The 27,669-nt window shown below is 35.2% G+C and overlaps 1 long non-coding RNA gene across 4 annotated transcripts; it reads right to left on the bottom strand.

Moving 5' to 3' along the window:
* Window positions 1–3,077: 3,077 nt before the first annotated feature.
* On the bottom strand, window positions 3,078–25,909 carry LOC143222379 (uncharacterized). Of its 4 annotated transcripts, none has more exons than XR_013012210.1 (3): window positions 25,150–25,909; window positions 24,829–24,968; window positions 3,078–3,676 (listed from the first exon to the last, which is right to left on the bottom strand). It is a non-coding gene; the product is annotated as an uncharacterized LOC143222379 (long non-coding RNA). The 4 variants fall into 4 exon arrangements; XR_013012208.1 differs by lacking the exon at window positions 3,078–3,676 and adding an exon at window positions 17,233–17,409; XR_013012211.1 differs by lacking the exon at window positions 3,078–3,676 and adding an exon at window positions 17,233–17,409 and having other exon boundaries at window positions 25,340–25,908.
* Between the last annotated feature and the right edge of the window lie 1,760 nt (window positions 25,910–27,669).

Genomic DNA, 27,669 nt, shown 5'->3' on the forward strand with positions numbered 1-27,669 from the left:
TCTCTTGCCCTGGATCACATAGAAGCTAAGCAGTACTCAAACTGCACCATTTATACTGACTCGCTTAGTTCTCTACTGGCCCTGGAATCGCTTCACGGTAGTTCACAACCTGTTCTCGCCGATATTCCAAACCGACTGGCCTATCTCTCTTTAACATCTACTTCTCTCTAGTTTTTCTGGATACTGGGCCATGTTGGTATTCATGGGAACGAGCTCGCCGACACCGCAGCTAAATCTTATCTGTTCTGGCACTATCACCGCTATGCCTGTTCCATACGTAGACTATGGTCCTGTATTCAAGGCTCAGCTCCGTGCCAGTTGGCAGTCGACTTAGAGTGAACAACGTGAAAACAAGCTTTTCCAAATAAAACCCTCTATTGGACTTTGGCCGTCTTGCTACCGTAAGGATCGGAAAGAGGAAGTTGTTCTAACTAGACTACGCATTGGTCACAGTTTTTTAACTTATCATTTTCTTTTATATGGAAATGATGCACCAGTGTGTAGTTTGTGTAACACTCAAATCACTGTGAGTCACATTTTACTTTCTTGTCGTCGTTACGACTCTCAACGACGGCACCATTTTAAACATGTTCTGTCCCAAGGTTTGTCAATTTCGTCAGACAGCGTTATTGGTGATGGTGACACTGTCCACCTTAGAAATGTTTTTAGTTTTTTAAAGGCCATTAATCTTTTGAATGCCATTTAAGTTTTTAGTTTACACATTAGACCTTTTTTAATGGGATTCCCTTTTAAGAATCAAAGTTCATCTAGTTTTATTTGAAATTAGAAAATGGCCATAACGTTAAATAACTCGAAACCAGGACTGGAAAGGCCAACTTCAGGTGAATGACGGTGGTTTTTGTACTTGTGACGATTTATGATAATTACAATTATGCTACAGAAAGTCCTTTACAACTTGAATTACTGTAGTTTTTCTCTTAACGTTGTAGACTAGATGTAAACATTGGTTTTATGCTGTTTATATAATTTTTTAAAACTTTGTTTTGTTTTACCTTAATTTCCTTTTATGAATTTTACTAAATTTACTTTAACTTTTTACCGGATGTTTGGCGCAGATAGCCTAGCTGCTTTGTGCCATAAAACACCAAATCAACCAACCACAGACTCCTACCATTACGAGAGCTAGGATTGGTAGTTTCATCATTTTTTCCACATTCTTCTCCCATTACGAGAGCTGCGATTGGTAGTTTCATCATTTTTTCCACATTCTTCTCCCATTACGAGAGCTGCGATTGGTAGTTTTATCATTTCTTCCACATTCTACTACCATTACGAGAGCTAGGTTTGGTAGTTTCATCATTTTTTCCACATTTTTCTCCCATTACGAGAGATGCGATTGGTAGTTTTATCATTTCTTCCATAGCCTCCTACCGTTATGAGAGTTATGATTGGTAGTTTCATCGTTTCTTCCACAATCTCCGACTGTTACGAGAGCTAGGATTGGTGGTTTCATCATTTCTTCCACAGTCTCCTAGCGTGATGAAAGCTACGATTGGTGGGTTTATTTTCGACACAATTGTTGCAAATTGAGTCTGTTATTGTTGTCAAATAATTCTGTTCGCCATTACTCCTAATGAGAGAATTCTTCTAAATAATATTAAATGTACATATTAAAAATAACAATGGGAAGTATTTCAAAGTTTTATCCTAAAAGACAGAAGATGTTGCCCTCCATTAGCTTTCTCAAGTTCGTATTCAACAGTCATGTTTAATTAATTTGATGTATTTAAAGCACAGTGAAGTAGTTATGATATATATCAAAACAATGCAAATAAATGTAGAAATATCGTATGAACCACAGTGTAGTAGAATGTTAACAGACAAAAAGGATAAATTGAATTCGACTGTGATTTAATTGTTATATAAATATATTACTATATGTTAATTCTTGCCAGTGTTATTATGTGGGGTTGATGTAACTGTCATCCCTACGTTTTGTTTATTTTATGAAACAAATTTTATTTACGTGTTTGCTAGACATAGAAAGGTTGCATTTATAACTAAGTTCTAAATACAATGAGGTTTGTTGTTTATCTATTATTGGCAGTAATTGCTGTTCCAACTCTCTGGGCAAGCTTTTTAAAGGAATACTAAATTTATGTAAATAAACCAAAACAACACTAACCTCATGATGATAAAGATATCGTTAACACTAGAATTATGATTTTAAAAAATTATTTCTAGTATATAATATTTATAAAAGCAGATCCAACATTTGAAACTGTCACTTTAGTGAAACTAGCTGACAATACTGTTTTGGTTTTTGAGTTATGTAATAAGAAAAAAAGAGAAGCAGAAAAACGAACAGGAAATTCAGATGTTTTACAGTAATGTTTACAGAAATTACCAGAACTTGTGACTCAGTAGTTGCATAGATATTGTTATAAAAGGAAACACTGTAGTATTGTAAAGTTTTGATGACCTATTGAGGAGATATTTAAAGTACCACTTCTACAAAGAATCCGAGCCATCCTAACAAAGGCAGTGCTGCCACCTGTCTGACACAACAAAACTGATCATTTGAGTCACCTTAAACTAGAAATGTAATGTTTATTTTGTAACTCGGGGGCCATGGATGCGTTATAAAAGTGACAGCCAAGTAAATCCGCTGTTAGATTAAAGTTGAAACTGGGTGCTGTACCATTGCTTTCTGCTTAGTTTATCAAATTACCTAATGCAAGCAGTTACGGCTCACCTAGAATTACAATGTTTTACAGATACACTTTTTATAACCAACCGTTTGTGTAATTTTATCAATAAAATAATGTTCAATGAATAAGGGAAAGTTTCTTTCACTCTAGTTACTTATTTTTTTTTAGCATCACATACTCTTTCTCATGGAAAATACTGTATAATAGAACACACTAAGTAAAGGCAGGCAGAGATCTTTTCCACTGGCAGGTTAAATAACATCATAAGGTTATATAATCCTTTATTTTTCTGTTGAAAGGACCAAAAATATCGTTCGCAGCACACATCTTCTGAGAAAGATATTGTGAAGGTGTGTGTATAATGCTATGGTGTTTCAGCCTGGTAAAAAGGTTGGACTGGTACTATACAATCACCAGTGAAATCATTCGTCACCATCAGATCCTAGATGTCTCTACGTGGAATAGATCTAGCCACATTGGGATCTGTGTAAATCTCCGTAGATAGAAAATGTAGATATTAGGTAGAAGACAAAGCAAAAATGAAAAGCCTGTCACTACTTATTTCAAGACCACAGTGAACAATTGTCTGTTATCAATCATAGTCACAGATGGTCCCTACATCAAGAATTGGATGGTCATTCTGTATATGAGAGATAATCAACATTTTGCATGAACTGGTGGAACATCACGCTTTCCACACACAGCACAAATATGGAACTGGAGGCAACCAATAGCTTCTTTGAATGCCCTCTAGCGGCACAGCATTATATCTGCGATCTCGTAACGCAAGAAACCGGATTTCAATACCCTTGGTGGGCAGACCACAGATAGCCCATTGTGCAGCGTTGTAAAGGGTGGCCCGTAATCCATATACTTATCCATCCATATATCTTACGTATCCAGTATATCTGTGTGGTATCATCAGTATTCTTGCGCTCATGTACCCACGTACTTGTCACAATACGCTCTTCAAGTGTACATGGGCTTACATCGGCCATATTTTTCTGAAAAAAAGAAACATTTATATTACATGCGTAATTGAATATAACATAACATATGGATGGGTAGGGACTTACGGACCGTCCTATACTTAAACTACAAACAAACAAACTTCTCTAGGATTGTTGAAAGCAACAAATAGACCTATGCTAACATAATATTTGTGAGTTACAGGAATTACTATGTAAAATTCAGAGTGGATGGTCCCAAGATGGATGACAGAAAGACCCTAAGATCATTAACTGGATATATGTGCCAGGGTACGCAGGGGTAAAGCTAAGTGAAAGAGCTAACAAGTTCTTTTAATCAAATACAGGACAACTCTATTGACAAGTTATCGATTTTTCTGATACGAAAGTGTCAACTAAGGAAGGTCTCTGTCGACCTTTAGAGAGAATGTGTATTCTGGAAAACAAAGTACCATATTGTGTAGATAGGAAAAGCGAACGATGGGAAATGAACAGGACATTAGTGATGTCGAGAAAACCCACTTGTAGAGAAATATATATGTAAAAACGGCTCGTTTGGGTTGAGAAAATATTTTTACGTAGAGGAGTGAACAACGTTTCGACCTTCTTCGGTCATCGTCAGGTTCACAAAGAAAGAGAGAGGAAGCTGACCACATGTTTGAAAGGGGTTGTGTAATGAGTGTCGGAATGTAGAGGGCGGGCTTACATGTTGAATATACAATTTTATATTATTTATTTTATTTTTTATTATTATTATATATTATATTATATTTTTAATATAGATATAAAGGTGTTCCTTTGTATTGGTTTATTTTGGGCTTAAGTTGTTGTATAAGTAAGGCTTCTTTAATTATGTTGGTTTATTTAGTATTTGAGTGTTTTCTATGGTTATGTTGTGTTTATTTGACTTACAGTGTTCGTAAACGTGTGAAGGTGACTTTTTATGTTCTTTAAATCTGGTTTCCATTTTTCTACTTTTTTTCTCAATATAGAAGTCGTGGCAGTTATCACATTGTATTTTATAAATAATGTTGGTGTGGTGTTTGTCAGTGTAGTTTTTACATAGTATGGACCCTCAGTTTCGTGCCTGGTTTTGATTAAATTTGGTATTAACTGGAATGTCATATTTTGTTACTAGTTTTGCCAAATGTTGGTTATTTTTCTGCTGATGCCGGGAATATATGGTCTTCAGCAGTATATGGTTTCGTGATTTTTTTAATTCGTGAGATATATTTACTTTTGTTGGTTGATTTTGCTTTTTGTTTAGGTGTGTGTTTCTACGGCTTGTGGAGGAAACTTATTGATGTTGATGAAGTATTGTTTTATTTTGTCTAATTCGTCGTTAATTTTATGTGGTAAGCATAGTTTTATGGCTGTGTTTATTTGGTTTCTTAGTATGTTGAGTGTTTGTTTTGCTTCATGTGCTGAGTCCCAAGGAATGTATAGTCCAGTATGGGTGATTTTTCGGTGGATTTCTGTTTTAAATTGTGTATCGGTTCTTGTAATTTTGAGGTTAAGAAATGATATTTGATTGCTTTCTTCCTGTTCTTGTGTGAAGTTAATGTTGGGATGTATAGAGTTAATGTGATTGAAAAAATTAAGTGTGTGTTCCACCACCGTGTCGTCTACACATCTGTACCAGTATAGTGGTGGATGTAATGCTGTGTTAATTGCTTGTGTTTCAACTTGTGTCATAAAATATATGGCTGGAACTGGTGATACTGGGTTGCCCATGCTTAGGCCATTTGTTTGTATATAGTTGTGGTTGTTGAACATGAAGTTTGTCTTCATCGTGGTGAATTCTATGAGGGTTGCTAATTGGTTGCTGGGAATGTCTATAGATGGGTTCGGGTCTCGGATGTAGAGTTTTAAGGCTATCTTGCAGGCTTTAGCGGTTGGAACTTCTAAAACTGGCCATTAAGGCTTCGTGATTAAGTTGATTAAGATTAGACTTGAAATTAAGAGTCTTTGATGAATGAGCTGGCTGATGTTACATATTTGGAGAATGCCCATGCTATGTATTTACCAAGATTGTAATTAAACGATTCATATGTGGACAGTATTGGTCGTAATGGACAATCTGGTTTATGAGGTTTGGGGATGCCGTATATTTGTGGTGTGCGTGAGTCGGTTTTACGTAGGTAGGAATAAAGTGTTTGTGAAATTGTTTGTTTGTTTTTTCTCATTTTTAGTAGTAATTTGTTCAGTTGCGTCTCGTGTCTTTGTTAGATTTGTGTGTATTGGTTTAAATTTGTTCGTGTCTGATAGGATGTTCTTCATTTTTTTGAATGTATTCATTCGTATTCATTATGACTACAGCGTTACCTTTATCTGCTTTTAGAATTTTTTATGTTTTGTCTTGTTTTAGGTTTTAAATGGAATTAATGTCTCTTTTTGTAAGATTATTTTTTAACTTTCTGTTTTGTGAAATTATGTTGATGGTTTTGTGAGAAAATTCTTTGAAAAAATCATTTAAGATGTTGTTTTTAGGTGTTTCTGGGAAATATAAATTTTTATTTTTTTTCTGGGAAGTTTGGCTGTTGGATGTCAATAAAATTGTCTAAGTTGTCTTCTATCTGTTGGTTGTTTTCGGTTGTTTCCTTGTTTTTGTTTTCTGTAGAAAGTATCACAAGTCTCCTGGCTAGATCTTCTAAACATGTTTTGATTTCTATAGTTGGAATGTACCTAGGTGCTATTGCGAAGTTGAGTCCTTTGTTAAGTAGATGTATCTCGTCTGTGTTTAATTGTCGGTCGGATCTGTTAATTATGAGGTTAGTCAACGGTTTGTCGTTTTGGTGTCTTTTCTGTTGTTTGCATCTTAGTTTTTCAAGTTTTTTTGTTGTGACAGATCTTTTTGTCTCTGTCGTTCTTAGTATTGATTTGGTTTATGTTTCGTTGTATAAGTCCGTAAATCTCTGGTTTGATGCAGCATACCAATTGATGGTCAAGGTTCATTTTTTTGTTTTTGTAAGTCATGTAGTTCTTTATATTTTGTGTTCAACATGGCTTTAAGTAGTTTTTTCTGTAAATTTTGGATAATTTTTGTGTATGTATTAAAATTTGTTGATAGTTTTACCTTTACAAAATTAGAGGTTAGTTGTTCTTTTCTACATTGTTGAATGAAATGCATGTCAACTTAATCATAAAGCCTTAATGGCTTTACTACGTAAAAACTACACTGACAAACACCACACCAACATTATTTATAAAATACAATGTGATAACTGCCACGACTTCTATATTGGAGAAACAAGTAGAAAAATGGAAACCAGATTCAAAGAACATAAAAAGTCACCTACACACGTTTTCGAACACTGCCAGTCAAATCAACACAACATAACCATAGAAAACACTCAAATATTAAATAAAGAAACAAACATAAACAAACGCAAAATTAAAGAAGCCTTACTTATACAACAACTTAAGCCCAAAATAAACCAATACAAAGGAACACCTTTATATCTATATTAAAATATGATATAATAAATAATAATAATAAAAAATAAAATAAAATAAGTGATATAAAATTGTATATTCAACATCTAAGCCCGCCCTCTACATTCCGACACTCATTACACAACCCCTTTCAAACATGTGGTCAGCTTCCGGTCAGTTACCTCTCTCTTTCTTTGTGAACCTGACGACGACCGAAGAAGGTCGAAACGTTGTTCACTCCTCTACGTAAAGGGCCTGGCATGGCCTAGCGCGTTAAGGCGTGCGCTTCGTAATCTGAGGGTCGCGGGTTCGCGCCCGAGTCGTGCCAAACATGCTCGCCCTCCCAGCCGTGGGGGCGTTATAATGTGACGGTCAATCCCATTATTCGTTGGTAAAAGAGTAGCCAAAGAGTTGGCGGTGGGTGGTGATGACTAGCTGCCTTCCTTCTAGTTTTACACTGCTAAATTAGGGACGGCTAGCACAGATAGCCCTCGAGTAGCTTTGTGCGAAATTCCAAAAACAACAACCTCTACGTAAAAAATTTTCTCAACCCAAACGAGCCGTTTTTACATATATATGAACAGGACATTGTACAGCCAGACGACACCTGTCAGATGATCTTAAAATAACTGAAATACAATTTAGTATAATTGCAATTTGTTACTTAATATAGTTCATATCATAACAATCGTTGTTCATGAAAATTAGGATTACAAATTGCGCCTACACCACTGATATGCCTGTTGTACCTCAACCAGCCTAACGAGTTTTGGTATTGGGCGAGATATCTCATCGGTACTGAATATGGCAGATGTAGTGTGGTTGATATATTATATAATTTTTTTTTCCACTTTAAGCCATATGTTCCTAGAATTGGTAAGTACCTCCTGCTAGGTAACTGACCCCAACATGAATGGATCCACGAAACCTCTGGAGTTGTGACCTTGTTCTGAATTCAACAGTTATGATAAAATGACAGAAGTTCGAAATCAGAGACAGCCAGCAGAGTGCTCGTATTTTACTTCTCACAAACGAACACCTCACAGTAAATAAGTTTTGTTTTGTTTGCCTTTTTTTTTTTTTCATTGAGCATACTACATTTCTCGAGAAACATCGTGAATTGTTCGTATAATTGAACATGCTGTTCTAACTGTTCCTGCGTTATTAATTTTCTAAAAGTCCAGTGGGTCAACGGTAAGTTTATGAACTTACAACGTTAAAATCCAGGTTTCAGTACTCGTAATATAAAGAGCACAGATAACCCGTTGTGTAGCTTCATGCTAGATACAAATTACCAAACTGATTTATAAATAACGTAATGGTGATCCAGGTACTCTGTATATTAACAACTTTGTGAATTATATTAAGTAAGTTAAATGCAATTATTATAAATTGAGTATATTATATCCCAACCGACATGATGATCCCCGGTATTGTTTTAATGCGTGTTCTGGTTGGCGTTATTACACAGTCTTCCATACTTCTGCTTATGACCAGGTGGTTAAGGCACTCGACTCCTAATTCGAGGGTTACACATTCGAACCCCCATCACACCAAACATGCTCGTCCATTCATCCGCGAGGATGTTATAATGTGACGGTAAATCCCACTATTTGTTAGTAAAAGACTAGCCCAAGAATTTGCGGTTGGTAATGATGACTAGCTGTCTTCCCTCTAGTCTCGCACTGTTAAATTAGGGAGGGCTAGTGCAGATAGCTCTCGAGTAATTTTGCGCGAAATTAAAACAAAATAAACCAAATTTTTTATTTAAGTTCATAGAATTGCATAATTTCGAAACATTCTCTTTGTCTGTATATATTTGTCTATTTATCGTACTAAGTTGTGTATATATTTGGTAAACAAGGTTTTAGAGAAGATTATAATTTTTATTATCCGTATACGATAATCTAGGATTTGAAATACATTTGGGAGGGGGATATTGCATAAAATTACAGTGAACTTGCTTAGTTTGACATTGCACTAACAATACGCTTGACAAACTACAATTCTTCCTTTTTTGATCTAGTCGACACCTAATGCCCTTTCTTAATTGGCTTATAAAACTAAAACTTATAAAACTCTCCTTCGAGTTTTGGCGTTTCAAAATTTCATTAACGTCATGCGAGAGACAGACGCCTGTGTTCTGAGCGTGACACCAGCATATTTCTTTATTTATTTCTCGAAGAACGCGAACGACAGTTAATCCCAATAGATTTCTGCAAATTCTACGATTACGAGGATTTTCTTAACCAACTCTCTTAATTACCACGAGACATTTTGAAAGACAACATAGCATGCCGTACTTAACTAGCTTAAGATATCGGTTTTATTAGGTAATGCAGACTGTGTAGGAAAACAGTGAAGGGGCTAAACCATTACGACATCTAAGAAAACGCTGTCAGTATTATACTGATATTTTTAGGACAAAGCTACTCAACGAGTAGCCCTTTCCACCGCGAGGAATCGAACCCAGATTTTAGTGTTGTAAATCCATAAACTTACCCTGACCTATCCGGAAACTTTTATTATGTCTGTAATCACTCCGATTTATTATCAGGTGAAGTAACTTCATGTTTTACAAGCTTACGAATCATGTTTAAAATAATTGTTTTGGTACATATCTCTCATATAACATGGTGAAGTGTTGTGATTCCCGTGTATAGCTTACTGTCTAAAATGGTATTTCGGTTAGAAGTCGAGTGTGTAACTTGTTTGATGATAACTTCCCTTCATGATGCTTATATTGAAAAAGTGTGTGGTTTAGTTAAGCAACATTAACATTTATTTGAAGTTAGGATCTTACAGTGACCTGCATGTTTCAGGTCAACATCTATTTGAAGTTTGGATCTCGCAGTGACTTGCCTGTTTCACGTCAGCAATTAACGGAAGATTAAATTTATATGGACTTGCACAAATATTATTTCTGTTCAGCATTTACTGAAGATTGAAAGTTGCAGAAATTTGTGCAAAAGGTTTGTTTTGAATTTCGCGCAAAGCTACACGAGGGCTAGCGCAGATAGCCCTCCCTAATTTAGCAGTGTAAGACTAGAGTGAAAGCAGCTAGTCATCACCACCCACTGCCAACTCTTGGGCTACTCTTTTATCAACGAATAGTGAGATTGCCCATCGCATTATAACAACGCCCCCATGGCTGAAAGGGCGAGCATGTTTGATGTGACGGGGATTCGAACCTTCGGATTACGAATTGAGTGCGTTAACCACCTGGCCGTACCGGGCTTATGCAAAAGGTGTTTCCGCTCAAGATCTCTTTGAAGGCTTTTCTCAAGTCCGAGGCTAGACTTGTTTTGAGTTCTTTTCTTCTGCAATTTGTGGTTCGGATGCGATTTCCTTCTTGATAAAAATGTGAGAATTGAATGAGAAACAAAGATAAGGGTAATAAGAAAGAAATAGGTGGCGCATATAGTGGAATACAAATGTTTCAGAATGCATGACCTTGAAGCAGCTTTTGGTCTGTTCCAATACTTCACAACGCTAAGGATGCGAATTCACTTTTTTCTTTAGTTTAAAAGTGTTGTTATTGTTTTTAACTTTCTCAACATTAAAATTTCAAATTTTATTTTTTTTTTTTTAAAGTCAAAACTTACCGAAGTTTCCGTATGTGAAGTTAACGAATTTGCTTAGACCAAAACGTGAGGATACTGGAATATTTGGGTACCATTCAGTTAAAAGGACCTGAAGAGTTACATTTATAATCATTTAGAACAAAATACTTTGATTGTTGATGAAAATCATTCGACGTTGAGCTGAGATAATCGTTTATAATTTAACTGTAGGTTTAAGGAAAACGTCTGGGAATGAGTAAGGCTTAGTTCTGATTGGAACGTTTAAGTTATTAAGTAATGAACGATAAGTTTATTTATATATGATTAAATCCCAAAAGATGTACTGATTATAATTGCAGTTGCAATGTTTAGCGTGAATCGAGTACTCGAAACTAAATGATCTCTCAAGAAAAATTCAAAGAGAAATATTTCTGTTATTAAATCACTCGTGCCGGTTTGCAATTACAGATCGTAATGACACCTTTACATATAAAATCGTGGTTTGCTACTGGTTGAAAACTTTAAAAGGAGTTATAATTAGGGTACAGTCACGTACGTATACTTGATTGCTAATATAGTTCTAGCAGGGACCTGCAACAAATTTGCAGTCAACTTAGTATCTTTCTTACAAAAGCTATAAAATAATTTTAATTTCAAACACCGACATGTAATAAGTTCACTTATCTTAGGCCTAACTTTAGTTTTAAGTCTCACGGCCTATATTCGATAAAGAAATAAATTAGCACTGTAACTTGAGTACGTTTCTTGCTTTATTTAGGGCTAACTGTTAACCGTACTTAATATTATCAACTGATGTTATTCTACGACCTAACTTTAGACGTTTTTTGAAACTTTGATAAGTTTGTAATATGTTGTGCATATGTCCCCGTAGTAGTATTTACGTCTTTTTCTTATCCGTTGAAAGGAAGTGCGCGCATTTTCAGAACAGACAAAAACTAAGTGTTATTATGATAGATGTTTCTATTCTGTAAGGACAAAAACTTCTATTTTGTATTTGACATCAGTTTAGGTTTTCTTGTAAACACTCAAGAAGAAGTGTCGAGACGCTGAAAACAGAATATTTGCTTGGAAAATTTCCAGATATTTTTATGTGTAGAACGGTTACTGTTATGTGATGTAACTACACGAATAGCGTGGTCTGTCTGAGCAACTATAGAAATTGCTGGAACGAATCAGATTACATCGTAATATGAAAGAATTTCTTGATGGAATCTTTGACTGGCATGTCTTATTAAAACCAGATGACTAATGGTGGTATTTATGTTCCCTTAATCTCAGCGCTCGACTAAACATTATGTATTTCACTTGCAAGTGAATTCGTACCGCTTAACTGGAGGTCTAGCATGGCCAGGTGGTTAGGGCACTCGATTCGTAAACTGAAGATCGCGGGTTCGAATCCTCGTCACACCATACATGCTTGCTCTTTCACCTGTGGTGGCGTTATAATATTACCTGTCAATCCATCTATTCGTTGGTAAAGGAGTAACCCAGAGTTGGCACTGGGTGGTAATGACTAGCTTCCCCCCTCTGGTCTTACACTGTTAAATTACGGACGACTAGCGCAGATAGCCCTTGTGTAGCTTTACGCGAATTCAAAACGCAAACAAACCTTACATAGAACACATTATGGAAAACGTAACTGGAGTATCAACTGTATAAATTAATTGAGTCTCTTCAGGTACGAATTTAACAAAAGTGAGTATATCGCAGGGCCGGCGATAGAGGGTGCTGGAGTGGGCCGTGCACTTTCCAAATTTAACTATGACCCACCCAAGTTAAATTTCCCTAGCAATTTGAAAAACAATATCAATCTAAAAAAAAACATTACCAATGAATGGTGACTCCCCACAAATCTCCACTGCACCTCCCTACCTCCCCTGAAGGAGAGAAGCTGGATTCGAAACCGGTGCCAATTAAAAAGTAGTCATTGCAGAAAATGGAAGAAACCATTAAGATGGAATATTTATTATTGAGGAAAAACATTGCTACCTGAGTGTATTTTTAAAACATAAAATTAGATTTAAAAAAAAATTCTGTTATTTTTTAAGTCGGGAGTGTACTAACTGTTTTAGGTTGGGTTGAAAAACAAAGATTTATTTGAAATGAAGTTGTTATTGAACACCACGTAGAGTGTGGCAGAAGAATGAATGTATTCGTTAACACCCAACTACTTGTCCAACTTTATCGTCTTCCGGTGGGACCGAGGTAGTTTCACGCTAAAATTCGGGTTCGATCACCCACCCCGTCGATGTGAACAAAGGGCAAACGGCCCATTGTGTAGCTTTGCGCTAAAACGACAACGCTTAGATAATAACAAACTGATAGGGCAATGAATAAATGTTGGCCAGTTTTTAAGCAACATTTGAGGGGGGGGCTTGACTATTTTAGAATAATTAAACATAGAGTAAATATAAGAAACGACGTATTTAGGCGTAGCGAAATATAACATCTTAGATATTGCAGCCTTTGTAGGTTGAAATATTTAATAAAGACCTTATCATTGTTCTAACAAAGAACAGTTTTTATTGTTGGTATCATAGTACAATATGCCTGATAATAAATTAACTTTTAAGAAATGTTTGTTAATTAATATGCCCCCTATTGGACGTCCGTGCCTTATTTTTCTCTTCTACTTTACGATAACCCTCAGATAGCCTGGTGGCAATCTATGTGTCGCGGGTTCGAATCTCATTACCGGATATGCTTGGTTCTTCAGCTTAGGGATGCTATAATGTGACGGTTAATCCTATTTTTCGTTGGTAAAAGAGTAGCCCAAAAATTGGCGGTGGGTGATGATGACTAGCTGCCTTCCTTCTAGTCTAATACTGTAAAATTAGGTACGGCTAGCCCAGATAGCCTTCGTAGTTTTTTGCGCGAAATTCAAAAAAACAAACAACCAAATATAACGTTTGAAGATTTTTTTCAGTATTTCGTTTTTAAGCCATTATTAAATCACTGATTGAAATGTCTAGTGTTCAAAAGCCAGTAGATGGCGTTAATATCAATGTAAAATGTTTTGTATATTAGTTGCATATTTCCGATTTTGTTCGGTAAGCTATCGTTTGTTGGTTAATTTATAATGCGTAAGATGATTGGACAGCGGTTAGGATAATGCACGAAAATCATGCCAAATAATTAAAACGTAATTAAAGGGCTACACTTTTTCAGTGCCCAACATGAATGAAATGCTGTGATGTGTAAGTTTGAACTGACTATTCTCTATTGTACGGGCCCGGCATGGTCAGATGGTTAAGGCACTGGACTCGTAATCCGAGGGTCGCGGGTTTGAATCCCCATCGCACAAACATGCTCGCCCTTTCAGCCGTGGGGGCGTTATAAAGTGACGGTCAATCCCACTATTCGTTGTTAAAATAGCAGCTCAAGAGTTGGTGGTGGGTGGTGATGACTAACTGTCTTCCCTCTCGTCTTACACTGCTAAATTAGGGAGGGCTAGGGCAGATAGCCCTCGAGTAGCTTTGTGCGAAATTCCAAAAAACAAAAACAAACAAATTGTTTTTTGGGAGGGGGTGTCGCCTTTATGGATTTCAAGAAAGAACAGCTGTAAAATTACATTTCAATATAATTTCGATTAATGAAAAATTAAAATCTAACAACGTATTCTATACTATTGACAAGTAAGAAAATAAATAGGTATGGGGTAGACTTCGGTTGAGCTTCTATGTAGTGGTAGAGTTCACATGTTGCTCCACACCAGGAAAACATGGAAATTTATATATGATGTATGGTATTTTAATACATATATTCTTAACAGTATGTTTAAAATACACAACATTTCAACCGACGTGTAAAATATGGATATGATATAATTTTCATGACTCGTTTTAAGATTTATGGTATACGTTGTGCAACTCCGAATCTGATGGACTCTTAATGAGGCCAGTGATTAGTTAGTCGATCATACGAAAGGAACGTCGTTATTGGATTATGGTGGATACTGTCACTGAATCGTATTGGTTACGCTTATTCCACGGCTCTTAGTGAAGGAAGTTATTTGAGGTAGAAAACATTTTGGAAAGAGTGTCTATACAGAACTACGAAGAACATGCACGTGCGTGTGTGGATCGAACTGAGTAAACTGATCGACCACATAATACCACGTGTTTATACAGTTAAGGCCTTCATCGAACAAGAATCAATAGAGAGAAAGGCGTGGAAAACGTGATATTTGTGTGTTTCTTTTGAGAAGGAAAATATGTGTGGCTTTGTGTTTTTGAACACACACAAAGAGTTGGGGTCCGGATCGATGTGTTATTTTGTGTCTGAAAATTTTCAGACCGTTTCATTTATCTTAGATTTTATGCCTTTGAAATATTACTTTGAAAAACATGGGTGCATAAAACCAGACAACGTAATACCTACCCCCAACACATACACTTAGCCTGGTGGGCTGTGGTAGTAACTATAGACATGATGGTCCATGGTTTGCATCACGTTACCGAAACAAAACTTACGCCCCGCAGTGTGGGGCCGTCGGTGCATTATAAGAGAAATGTTGTAACTCCAATGTGCGATTGGGGTAGCGCAAAAGTTCGCGTGGTGAATGCTATCAACTGACAGGTTTCATCTAATCTATCAGTTAATAATTAGAGAGGCCTGGCTCAAGTCGTCTGTTGTAGCTTTCTGCTAGTATTCGGAAACAACACAATTTTGGAGTAAGCTTTCTTATAATGAAGTATTCTGTTATGTATAAAAACCTAAAATTGTGATTTATTCTTTGTAATATTTATATGGAATGTTGTGTATAAACCGAAACATTCTTTATATTAACCACCTCTCCCTCCGTGGCACAACGGCATGTCTGCGGACTCACACATTGCTAAAATCAAGGTTTCAATACCCGTGGTGGGTAAAAAATAGATAGCCCATTGTGTAGCTTTTTGCTTAATTCTAAGCAAACATCTTTACGTTAGGATCACATGGAACACTCTTCTCCTTTAAATTGTCTTCAGTTACTGTATATTAAGACCATTGTTCTAGGATACATTTCAGTATATCTGATCATTGATTAATATGCCAGTCTGTAGAACTGAGGATTCGTGGTTCGAGTCCTGTTACCACCAAAGGGGGGATTGCGCTTCGTAACATTTTGGCCCATAGGTGCGTTATAAAATTGACGGCCAAAATCCCACTATTCGGTTTAACAAGAGTAGTTAAAAAATTCCGATAGGTGGTGTTTACAAGTTGACTTCTCTCCAGTATAAAACTTCAACTTTCGGGACTGCTAGCCCTTGTTTAGCTTTGTGTGATATCCAACAATTGAAAGATCAGTAGACTTACACACGTTACTTTATATCAGAATATGTTGTGCGTTTGGCCACCATGTGCCTGAAAGAAAAGCGTGAAGGGTTACAGTGCTAGATTTTGTAAACCGTTCTAGCGGTGGGCACAGTACAGATAGCCCATTGTGAAGCTTTGTGCTAATTAGTAAGTAGACGTACGTTAACAAAATTAATGAATATCTCATCTGTTTAAAAAGGAATAAATTAGATTTTGAAAATATTTTTATAAGGTAAAAGTTAATTCGTTATTTAATTTTTAGGCACTCGTTGGCATTTTTACATAAATGTAATATTAATATACAGTTATTGATTTAATAAAACGACTCGTAGACTGTTTAATATGAGTTATAATCAAAAGTACACGTTTTTACGAATATGTTAGATCTAACTGATACCTTTGATCTATGACAATTTAATTACGTTGAGAATGTGTTGGTTGTAGAAACATAAGTTATATATATATATATATTGCAACTACATAGCGCTAGTTAACCTTGCTTGTCCAATAAATCTGTTGTTGAGAAACCAGAATATTAATAACCTATTAACCAGAATATGTATTATACTTTAGTGGGTTTCACTCTTCTTAAATCAGAATATTTATATTATTCTAATATACTTCGCTGTATGGTCACTAAGCAATTTACCCGACGAATTTTAGCTTTCTTTAGGAAAAAGAAAAAAAACAAAAAAATTCCCCCAAACTCGTGCGTTCACAGTTTACCCGTTAAGGAATTACTGTTAAATAATTAAAAACATTAAGATAGTGTGTTTATATTTTGTATAAAAACTATTAGTTTTACTTTTTGCGTGAATTTCTCAAACTAACCGTTTAAAACAACGTTGTTATGCACGATAACCAATATACTGCCCAAGTATCTGTTTTAGTCACCAGGTGTTCTTTACGTGTTCGTTCTGACCTCGAGTCACGTGCTGGTAATTACTGTATTGTTGCCGTGATAGGTTTTTTGAATTTCGTTAAAGAATCGTGTTAATATCGAAGCTTGATAAGTGCCAAATATTCGAAGAGAACGTTTCACCTGCTTAGGTAGTTACAAAGTTTTGGTTTTATCGTATGAAAAACAAAACAAATCATAATCAGTGATGTCGAGAAAACCCACTTGTAGAGAAAAATGTATATGTAAAAACGGCTCGTTTGGGTTGATTTTTTTTATTTTTTTTTACGTAGAGGAGCGAACAACGTTTCATATTATTTATTTTATTATTATTTATTACATTATTTTTAATATAGGTATAAAGGTGTTCCTTTGTATTGGTTTATTTTGGGTTAAAATAAATAACATAAATTTATATATTCAAACGCCCTCTACATTCCGACACTCAGTTACACAATCCTTTTCAAACATGTGGTCAGCTTCCGGTTAGTTACCTCTTCCCTTCTTTGTGAACCTGACGATGACCGAAGAAGGTCGAAACGTTGTTCGCTCCTCTACATAAAAAAAACAAAAAACAATTCAACCCAACATAGTTTCTGTATTACAAATAAACTGAAGACTTTTGCACTATAGATTTAAAAAAAAAAAAGTTATAGATTAAAGCCGCGTAACTCTTGACGAACGAATGTTTGTTTATCAGTCCGAAATTTCGGAATGTAATTTTCACATTGATATGAAGTAGCAAGCCAGAAAAGGAGAAAGAAGAAACGACGAATGATATCATTCATACCACTGAGTCATCAGAAAGAATAAACTGTTATATACTACCAAATCAGGAGAATGGTGTGACAGCTTAAGGAACCGACACACGGTTGTGATCCAGCAGAAGGATGTGACTGGACAAGAAGCTTATAGACCTGTTCTATACCAGCACTCCGGTAGTAGAATTCGGTTGGCTGAAGGAGCTGATATGAACATAAGAATTTATATTATTGAAGAGATAAATTGATACACAACAATAAACCAAACATAAGGACAGGCGAACTGCTCTATAACGTTCTCTCATTCTTTCGTACTCTTTCTGTATTCGATAATTAACCACTAATTCAAACAATATATTAGTTTCACGCTCATGTATTCATTTTGTTTTTTTCTTCCCTTCAGATACTCCAGGTATTTAGTCTTCTAATGTTTTTCTCTGTCATATATATGGATGCACATATCATTGTAAACTGCTGACTATGATAGGTAAAAAGACAAGTAGGTATTAGTTTTAATGTGAACATTTACAAGGTGTAGTAATTGTATTACGTACTATGGATAATTTATGGTCATAGTAATTAGGGTAACAACGTATGAAAAGTGTGTGTTAGCCTGTTCTTAGTGGTATCATCTGAGTTTGTTTTTTTCCTCAAAATTGAGAAACTGTCGTGTCTCTTTCAAGGGAACATGCACAACGTCTTCTGCAGGGGTCAAATCCAGAATTATAGTATTATAAGCCCTCGGGCATACGTTTCTCTAGTCACTTGTATAACTATACAGGTAATGGTGGAAGTTCAAGGAGCGTAGTTAGTGTAATTAATGCTTTACAATAAGAGCATAGTTTTTCAATCCTCAGATCTTATTTTCTGGTTAACGACTTAGTGGTAAAATTTGGGGCTCGATTCCTCCCGGTGGACAGAGCGTAGACATCCAATTTTGTTTGTTTCGGCTGAAACAACGACTTTATTCTCATGTATTTATTTTAAAATATATTTCTAGAAAGTTCTTTCATCTTATCAAAAGTTGTAAAAGTGGTGTGTAGGTAATCCTGAACATACTGTTAGAACAGACATCAAAACTTTAACTGACTATTGCGTGTTTTTCTTAAGCTCTTAAGAATGCAAATACTTAATGTTAGTTACTTGTAGATGGCAAGACCGTGGTGTAAAGTTACAGAAAAAACATTTTAAATATGAACACAATTGCGACACGAATGTGTCTTTTACAGCCGTGGGACCTTCTTGGCCTTGTGCCAGTTGTAACAAACATCTGAAACATATTAAGTGTATAAACTATAATACAGGGTGTTCGGAAAGTCACTGTGCAGTTTTGTCTGTTAATAAATATATAAGTGCACAGTGACTTTCCGAACACCCTGCAGTATATATGCACAGCTAACAAACAACGTATTAACAAGAAAAAGACAGAAATGGGTTGGGCAGTTGTGCATGTTAAGAAACTTAGTAAAAGAAACAACAATATGTCTCACTTTAGCAATGAACTATAAACACTAACGTTTTAAAATTCTTGCATATTTTGGTAGCTTAGCGACCTCTGTAGATTATTTACGGAACTAAATTATTCGTGAAAAGCTTAAGGTCACATACTATTCTTTATTCGGTTTCACTGCTTCTTTTTACTTTCGCTTCGATACGTTTAGAAGATTGTAGAGAGGTCAAAGCGTATAGTTGTGGAAAACATACTGAGTAAAGAGCCCTCTTTGTTTGTTTGTTTGTTTTTTCAAGGATAGGCTTAAGTTGAAGGATAAGCTATATATAATCAATCGGTTGTTATTTGTCGAAGTGATTCGCCCCGTTAAACAATACGAAACTTGGTTTATACACTTTGTTCGAAAAAAAGTCTGTAAACATAAAATAATAAACCTAAAATATTTGTTGTCGTTTTTAATGAGGTATAGAAATATAAATCACGTGAACAAAGGTTTGAACACAGGTTTATTTTATTTCTAGTTAAGAAAACCTATGACGTCAGAGAAATTTAAGATTATTTTAATGGCTTGTTTTAATTTTAAGCCTTAATCGAGAACTTAGAACACATTAGATAAAGAGAAGAAAATCTGATTTTCTGATGCTTTGAGCAGTATTAATTGTGAGATGTTTTACTCTTTTTTTTTTCAGGAACTGCCGTCCGATATCAAACAACATATTTTAAACTTTATTTGTTTATTAATATCAAACTTAGTTCTGAAGTTTTCCGAGTTTAAATTAGTTTTTGACTGGACCATAAGAAGAAGATAAACTTAAATGTCACTGTTTTTTATATACCCTGTTTCATAAGCTTACACTTTAACTTAGTGCCGTAATATACTTATTGTTTGTTTGTTTTTTAATTTCGCGCAAAGCTACTTGAGGGCTGTCTGTGCTAGCCGTCCCTAATTTAGCAGTGTAAGACTAGAGGGAAGGCAACTAGTCATCACCACTCACCGCCAACTCTTGGGCTACTTTTTTACTAACGAATAGTGGGATTGGCCGTAACATTATAACGTCCCCACGGCTGAAAAGGCGAACATGTTTAGTGCGACGGGGATGCGAACCCGCGACCCTCAGATTACGAATCGCACGCCTTAACCCACCTGGCCATGCCGGGCCAGTATACTTAATGCACCGTAGATGTCTGTAAAAACAAATCAAAGTTTCAAATTAAAATAGAGAGACTTGGTTCTAGATGTTTACATCAAGTCTATAAACTCGTTACTTTTATGAACAAAAGTGTCACCAGTGTTAATGAAACTTACATCTTTAGTCCACGAAATATTCACACATGGATTGTATGTGTGTGAAATCACACTCTGGTATGATTCATGGAGCTGTAAAGCTGTTACTGACTGTTATGTTCTATGTTATTTATAGAGATGAAAATAAAGTTGTTTGAATTCTGTTGTTTTATAATTTCTGTATAAATTTTAAAGCTAAAAATACTGTCACATGATTCCTACATAATACTTATAAAGAGGTTAAACAGCAGGGTTTTTTCAACTTTTGTAGAAATTCGTGATTAATGACTGTTTTGGTTGAGAAAACTATTCATTAATATAGTTGGAGTTTTAATATTCTAAGCCTACTCTAGTTGTATAGTCAGTCATAAATGCACGGAACTTAACCTATTCCTTGTGTGCAACGGTGAATGTACATTTACAGGTAGGTTTGTAATATGTCGTAATTATATAGCAAGTATACAGGTGGATTATTATATCCACACTACATTACCGCGACCGTACAATAAATTACGTTATGAAGTTTAGCCAGCTAATTGCACAAGCGCGAGGATATCACGTGAAACTAGTTCGTCTAAATTTCAAAGTTGTAACGTGCTATATCCACATGCAGATTTAATAAACAATCATGTAAATTTATGTATAATACAATGATGTCAGCATAATACAAGGATATGTTGCATTTAATATGGAACTGCTTGACTGTGTGCAATTTATTAGACTTAAGTAAAATGTATCAAACTTTAAATTCTACAGAAATTGCTATTTTTGTTAGCAACTTTGAACAAAAGAAACTCCATTAATTTAATTTTTTATAAACTAAACGTGTGATCTTTTGATTGATAATGAAACTATAAATGTTGGTTTGGTGTTGACGAAGGATCTTTGCAAAGCCACTTGTCACCAGGGCAATTTCTTTTTTACCTTTGGTTGCACTGTAAGAATGTTTTTTTAACATATATGATACTACGCACTATTAGAGACAACAATAAATGTTTGTTATGACTTTCGTTGGTTGCAAAGTAACAATAGCTTTGTTTAACCAGTAACAAGAGTTTTTATTGTTTGAATGAAGAGTTTACTGGATTAAGAATAATTGTAAACCATTCCTAACTGTATGAATAGTTTTAACACGTTCATGACATTAAGGACTCTGCACAGTAGCTCTGTCGCCACCAGCCTCGTAACCATTTTGTGCTGGTTATAATTTTTACGTTTAATGTAATTTGCGTATCATTACGAAATTTTGTAGATTATTATCACTGAACATTACAGAGCTTTACTACACAAAATATCTGATTTAAAAAAATTAACTTTGAAGATTTTTAAGAGGTGATTTTCTCCTGCATTTTTATCTTTTCGATTGTTTACTATACAACGTGCAAAGTAATTTTGACTTTAATATTAAAATACTTTCATGCATCAAAATATTGCCAGATTTCTCATGCAAAATCTCTATAACCACCTAACAATTTCTAGATAGCTATTCAACGTTTTTGTTTTGCTTTTAAGAACTTTATATTTTATATGTTGTTTCTCTCGTTCGGTTTGGTTGATTTGACCGACCTCGCAACCAAAATAAAAAAAAGTAAGAAATAGATAAGAATCCCGCTTTTTATTACATTCTAGAATGCCTATAAATTGTAACTAAAAACACAAACGTTTAGTTTGAAAACTTAAGTCTCATAACACTGTACATCTATATATATTTATTATTTTTATTTTATTGATCTTTCAGCCGTGTTTAACTTGCATTGCAGAAGTTGCAATAACGCGACGCACATACATTCATGTTACCATATCTAATAGGATAGAACTGTCCTTTACAAACTCTTCGGTTTGTTCCAGTATACCAGTATTTTGTAAAAGTTATAATATATTACATATATATACTATTACTATTTACGGATAAGTTCTTAAGTTTCAGTTATTTTTCTGAAAACATACAACAGTAAATAATGCAAATAGAAAACTGATTTTTTTCTACTTACAAACTTTGTACTCATTTGTCCGCCTATCGTAATTTATTTAACCTTGCCAGATTTAGCACAAAATATTTTTTTTAAGTTTTTATTTCGCATTTTAATATAACCAAATATTATAAACTATTCTATCAATATCATAGAATTCCACTGTAATTTATCAGGCTTACTAACTAGACTGTATCTTCGTCACACCAAACATGCTCGCCCTTTCATCTGTGGGAGCGTTATAATGTGACGGTCAATCCCACTATTCGTTGGTAAAAGAGTAGCCCAAGAGTTGGTGGTGGATGGTGATGACTAGTTGCCTTTCCTATGGTCTTATAATGCTAAATAAGGGACGACTAGTGCAGATAGTCCTCGTGTAGTTTTGCGAGAAATTCAAAAATAAACGAACAAGATTGGTTTAAAAAAATTGTTCTTCAAACAAGATTTTCACTTACCTTTTCCTTCTCAAATTCGAGACAAAGAAATAATATTGGGAGCTTCCCGCCTTCTATAGACTAATAAAACCACGTGCGGGACATTTTGAGGTTTGAATTAGCTATTCACACCTAATAGATAGAAGTGTGTATACGTATGGGAGTATTTTTAAAATTGGGAGAAGTGAGCAGGGACCACTGTGTTTGATTCGTTAAATTTCGTGATATCTCAGCTAATAGAAACCATAGGAGGTTCTTATTTTGTATTCTAGCTTGTTAGTATCAGTATTTTGAGTTTCTAATTCATAGGAACCTACGTACTTTGTACTTGGACATCACAAACATCTAATTTAAACCAAACCTGTAGTGAACATACCACGTGACACTCAAAAATTGATATTTTGGATTTTTGTTTTAATATTTACTTTTAAATTTAGAAATTAGCTAATGTATAACACTAAAATGTGCATAATAATCTACAATGTCGTACCAAACTTATTCGTAAAATAGTAAAGTAACACTTTGAAACTAAGTCTACAAACGGGATTACATATCCTTTGAACCCGACCATAGGAAGACCCGTACCGAAAAAGCCAATATAAACAACAATAAATGCTTGTCAGATAGTTTATAACCTTCGTTAGTTGAGGTGCGATCAATCATATCTAAGTTTGCTAATTAGTGAAGAGCCTAAGACAGTGAAAGTGGCTAGGATGAGAATGATGAAGTATCATATCTAAGTTTGCTAATTAGTGAAGAGCCTAAGACAGTGAAAGTGGCTAGGATGAGAATGATGAAGTATCATATCTAAGTTTGCTAATTAGTGAAGAACCTAAGACAATGAAAGTGGCTAGGATGAGAATGATGAAGTATCATATCTAAGTTTGCTAATTATTGAAATACCTAAGACAGTGAAAGTGGCTAGGATGAGAATGATGAAGTATCATATCTAAGTTTGCTAATTAGTGAAGAGCCTAAGACAGTGAAAGTGGCTAGGATGAGAATGATGAAGTATCATATCTAAGTTTGCTAATTAGTGAAGAGCTTAAGACAGTGAAAGTGGCTAGGATGAGAATGATGAAGTATCATATCTAAGTTTGCTAATTAGTGAAGAGCCTAAGACAGTGAAAGTGGCTAGGATGAGAATGATGAAGTATCATATCTAAGTTTGCTAATTAGTGAAGAACCTAAGACAGTGAAAGTGGCTAGGATGGGAATGATGAAGTATCATATCTAAGTTTGCTAATTAGTGAAGAGCCTAAGACAGTGAAAGTGGCTAGGATGAGAATGATGAAGTATCATATCTAAGTTTGCTAATTAGTGAAGAGCCTAAGACAGTGAAAGTGGCTAGGATGAGAATGATGAAGTATCATATCTAAGTTTGCTAATTAGTGAAGAACCTAAGACAGTGAAAGTGGCTAGGATGAGAATGATGAAGTAACATATCTAAGTTTGCTAATTAGTGAAGAGCCTAAGACAGTGAAAGTGGCTAGGATGAGAATGGTGAAGTAACATATTCTAACTTGTTTTGTCTTCTTGACTGGATCCTGATGCTATAATCTTCAACAGGAACCCCATTGTGAGTACCAACATTTATAAGGTTTGAATTTCATGTTAACATGATGCTTTACACACTTACAAGTGATACTACATCAAGCATGACTTTTGAACATTCTACCAATGTATATTTACTAAAACAGGTCTGTTTTTTTTAGATTAATTATTCTGAGAAAGGCAATGACTCTCGCCAAAATATGCAGTCAAAGGATGACTGAAAGAACTCATTTTCAAATGAAAGTTTTTTCTAAAATCACAAGAAAATTTTAGTGCATTTTATTGTTTGTCAAACATTGTAATGACCAAAACAGCAACTGCTTTCTGTATTTAAAGATTCTTAATTTCAGGGTTAAGTTACACTAAAACCTTAAACGATAACTTATAGTTTCAACTGTAAAATTACACTCGACATATTTGACGTTCTAACACTAAAACGTAAACAACAGTAAACACACTCACTCGACACTTGCGTTAAGAAAAGTCTTTAGAAAGAAAATTTGTTAAATTTGATCTCACCAAACTGAATTCACTGCTCTGTCCACGGAAACACTTTTCGTTATCTGTATGTTTGTTCACTAACTTCGAGTAGCATTCAATACACCTCTGACAACTTTAGGGTTAAGTCTGTTTCAGTTAATACAAACTTTCGGCTGAAGCTGTAATACACAAAATAAGAAATTATATTTACATGTACATTAAAATTCTTAATGGGAAATAATTTCTAATAATAAACGAAAATTTCATCGAATAATATCCAAACAAAAGAAGTAAAAAAAAAAGATATCATAATTCCAAACATCTAATTAATTATTTTTAATTTAGTATTAAACATATTACACGTATTCTCATTCAAGTATCCTCAATTTTATTTTGGAGACCCCTTCTCCAGTGGCTCAACGGTAAGTTTGTAAGCTAATAAACCTAAAAACCAGGTCTCAGTAACCACAATAGGCACAGCACAATTAGTCCATTTCGTAGATTAGTGCTTAACAGAAGGTGTTCTTTTGAGCCATATTTTACATCATACCTCAAACGATCGAACTTGATAATTGATATGTTTTTGCACTGTTGAATGTAACAAGTTGTATTTGTTTGGTTTGAATTTCTCTCAAAGCTGCACGAGGGCTATCTGCGGTATCCATCTCTAATTTAGCAGTGTAAGACTAGAGGGAAGACAGCTAGTCATCACCACCCACCGTCAACTCATGGGCTACTCTTTTATCAACGAATAGTGGGATTAACCGTAACATTATGACGCCTGAACAGCTGAAAGGGCAAACATGTTTGGTGTGACAGGGATTCAAACCCGCGTCCTTCGGATAATGAATCGACTGCCTGGCCATGCTGACCATTATTCGTTGTTATTTCATTATTTGTATAACTTCTATTCCTTGGCTATCACTGGAACACACAGAATGTCGAATTCGTATTTTAGTTTTGACTTTTTTGTTTACTTAACTGTGCGCAAAGCTATTCAAGAGCTAGTTTCTCTTGCTGTCCCCAAGTTTGAACTAAAAGATATATGTAATGTAGTTAGTCAACATTAGCCACAGCCACGACTTGGGCTGGTCTTTACCGATAAAGAGTTGGGTTGGCCATTTTCAGATTGCTAGTCCACGTCATACCAAGCTCTTTAGTTTTGAAATAATGTGGTTTTTTATTTCGTCACCAGTAATGATTTTGTAAGAGAATGTGTATACCTTTAAACTGTTCTTATTTTGTAGGATGTTTACTGCCGTTTTGTGATTAGCGCTACGAGTTCACGAGTCTTTGTTGTGAAATGTTTTGCAGTCAGTTAAGCAAATATATAATTAATGGTTCTTCTTCGTTGGTATGAGGATTGGGTAGACAGTGACTACGATTTCAACACAACCATCCACCCCGTACTGGCAGTTCTAACTTTTTTCTTCAAAACTTGCTGTTTTTTAGGTGGTGTGCTCGTGCTGACTCGTGGCCTGGGGCTCTGGGAAACTCAGACCCGCCCGCTCGAAACACAGAAGTTGACATACCGAGTGGGCGTACCAAAACCTCATGGTCTTGCTTTTCAAGTTGCCCCTAGAGCTGGTTTGAACAGCTGTAGACATTTCATTTTGAAAGAGAGAAGTTTCCGGAGCCGGTGAGACTTATGTGACATGGAACCGTTTCAGAAAGTAATATAAAAGGTAGGTTTCTGGTGTTTACTTGGACTGTCTGATTGGGGGTGGAGGACGAATACTTCAGTGTTAGTAACTTCTGAACACAAAAACAAGCAGACACTACAGTTGGAAATATAAATTTTAAAAGGGAAATATAGATGGCTGAATCAGCTTTAAAAGTATAGTTTGGTTTTTGGCCGTTAGGGCTAATAATTATATGTTTAAAGGTTATAAAAATTTGACTGCGTCTAATCGTTAACTGAGTAAATGTACCCTCGTTGCTATCGGTGTATTTGGATGTGAGGATAGAGAATATTCAGCCCCTGTAAATATTCCACAATTTTATATTAATTATAAGTACATATAGAGGTTGCTTTGTGTGAAACCCGTAAGAAGGACAGTAAATAGTGTTTACCATACTTCGTACGGAATTGTAGAATAAGGCTTTAAAATATAGAAGTGTGTCAACATCCTTGTTAGAATCTTACAGTTATACCAACAGTTTCTTTACGATTCTGGACTAGTGAATAATTCAAAGAAGGTTATTTCGGATGTGAGAAATTTTTTTAAGAGAGTTGAATAATAATCTAATTAACTCTTTTTATTATTTTTTTTTAAGTGTGCGGCGTCATATAACACGTATAACATTTCTAGAAGTGAGACAAGTCTCCAATTTTCTAGTTAGCCAGACAACCAAACTAAACCAAAGACTCGGTAATTTCCGAGACCTTTGAAAGGCATGGTCATTCAGCACGTATCTGAATTAGTCACTGTTTGTGTAAAGTGTATTTTATCCGCGCCATCTGGATGTTTGGAACAACTAGAGTCAAGTCACATAAAATATAATTGTTTTATATACAAGCTTCGGTGTTTCCTGTATATTTTTATCTTCGTTATTGAAATCCGGCTTATTCTTTAATTAATTAAAACCTAGTTTGTGTCAGTTACAATTACCCTTTGCGCAGAGCCTCCTCCTTCCAAGGACCCTGGGACAAAAGCGCTTTGTATTTCTACAATTTTGTCATTGTAGTTCATTTACAACCAATTCAGTAGAGCACAGGTTGAACAAAGGACTTCCTCAGACTGGTGTTTACCAAGTCGAGTGGCGAAATATTAAACGGAAAGCCTGTTTGTTTCAAATATTCGTGCAAAGCTACAAAAGAACTATCTGTGCTAACTGTCCCTAACTTTGAATTGATAAACTACAGGAAAAACAGTTAGT

Source organism: Tachypleus tridentatus, chromosome 8, assembly GCF_004210375.1.
Source record: "Tachypleus tridentatus isolate NWPU-2018 chromosome 8, ASM421037v1, whole genome shotgun sequence".
In the NCBI taxonomy this organism is placed as follows: domain Eukaryota; kingdom Metazoa; phylum Arthropoda; class Merostomata; order Xiphosura; family Limulidae; genus Tachypleus; species Tachypleus tridentatus.